The sequence below is a fragment of the Cibotium barometz genome, chromosome 28 (genome assembly GCF_041138505.1).
Source record: "Cibotium barometz isolate CiBa-2024 chromosome 28, ASM4113850v1, whole genome shotgun sequence".
In the NCBI taxonomy this organism is placed as follows: domain Eukaryota; kingdom Viridiplantae; phylum Streptophyta; class Polypodiopsida; order Cyatheales; family Cibotiaceae; genus Cibotium; species Cibotium barometz.
This window is the reverse complement of record NC_141073.1, coordinates 32,609,738-32,611,583: the sequence shown is the minus strand read 5'-3', so window position 1 is coordinate 32,611,583 and position 1,846 is coordinate 32,609,738.

Below are 1,846 nucleotides of genomic sequence, written 5' to 3'. Positions count from 1 at the left end.
CATCCTAGATGTTTTTTATGAGCATGAAATAACATATGATGGTGAAATTGTGAGTGCATGGGTGAGTGAGGCAAGATTTGCCAAGAAGACTGCTCTAATTACCCTAGCCTTGCATTGATTGTTTATCATGGGGTGGAAGATGGTGACCATGGGGATGTATTGCATAGCAATTGTTTTCTCACAGATAGAGTGGTTTTATTCAAGCCTATTCTCCCGATATCTTGCATTGGAGGATACTCAACTTTACCTTACATGTCCCATTTTTTGATGAGGTGACAAGTGTAGCATTGTGTGATGAGCCATATGTTGATGGTTTGGGCTCATTGGAGATGATTCCTTTTGGGATGAATGATGCATCTCATGATAATGATGGTGGGATGATGTATCTCATGGGTGAAGCATTAGCTTAAGTACAAATTGATTGTTGCTTCTTGATGGTGATGATTAATCATGTGGATTGCTCATTGAGGTATGTTGGATACATGGTCACATAATCCATATATGGATATATGTTCTTATCTTTCCTGATATGGCTATAGCCATGACGATGGCTAATTCACTTGAAGACTCTCCTTATGTGCGTCAATGCATTGGGGGAATGGAGTAGAGTTTGGTAGCACATGATTCCATGGTGCTATGTTCTTCATAGTGGTGCTTTTAGCGATCTTGCTAATACTTGCTTAGCACATGGAGGTGCTCATTCTTCATTGACATATCTCTTGATGGTTATGCTATATTTCACATATGTAGCCATCGACAGACTTTAAGGAGGGGCATACCAATGTTTATGCCATGATTGTTTCATGGTTTTCAAATTTGTGCTATATGAACACATGTGGATGTATTTATACTTAATGGGTTCCAGCCCTCTGGCATGTTGCCTTGAAATTGTTGCACTGTATACTCACAAATGATGTCATACACCTAAGGGATAAGACATTTGGGTACCTTGTGTGGGTTTGAGTCATTCCAAACTTCGGTTTGAATCCACCGGGTGTGCCAAGTGTTATAGCGGGAATTTCCTAGACACCTAGGTGGGCAGGAACAAAACCTTAGGACTTGGGGATGTCAAAGGGTCATGGGCATAGCAAAGGGTAAGGGGATGCCAAAGGGTGCAAGAAGCAATACGAGTGGGTGCAAAGGAAGAAATGAAAGGTCATACATAAGTTATAAAAGAAACCTTTGTATAAGGAAATGGAGGAATATATGAATATAAATTACAAGCAATGTTGTATACTTCTCTTTGTTGGCTTGCCATCATGTAAAGGCCTTAGCATTACTTCAAAATTTTTGGCTAGGGAGGCACCATAAAGAGATCTCGTAATTGACCTTGGAGTTTCCAACAAGAGAGAGAGAGAGAGAGAGAGCATTAGTGCTAGAGAGTGTAGAAAGAGAGAGAGAATATACTAATAATACCTAGACTCTAGACTATGACCTCTCTTAACCTTATTTTATATGTAAAAAACCGATTTTAATAAGTAGCATAGAAAATTTTTAGCCCTTAGGTGCACTAGAAATCTGGCCAGATTTTTATAATTTCCACTTGTAATTTAATATGTAACCTCGGTTAGTTTTTTGAGCGCCACTTATTGAATATCGTCTCATCAACTATGGAGAGAGAGAGAGAGAGAGAGAGAGAGAGAGAGAGAGAGAGAGAGAGAGAGAGCTACATTGCCAATTGGTCAAGCTACACGAAAAATAAATACACAAAGGGTCAACGAGAGAGAGGACTAGCAGTTTCCTAGACCATGAGATCTTGAGAAAGAGGAATAGAAAGTAACGGCCTGATTTGAGAGAGAGAGAGAGAGAGAGAGAGAGAGAGAGAGAGAGAGAGAGACGTGTGTGT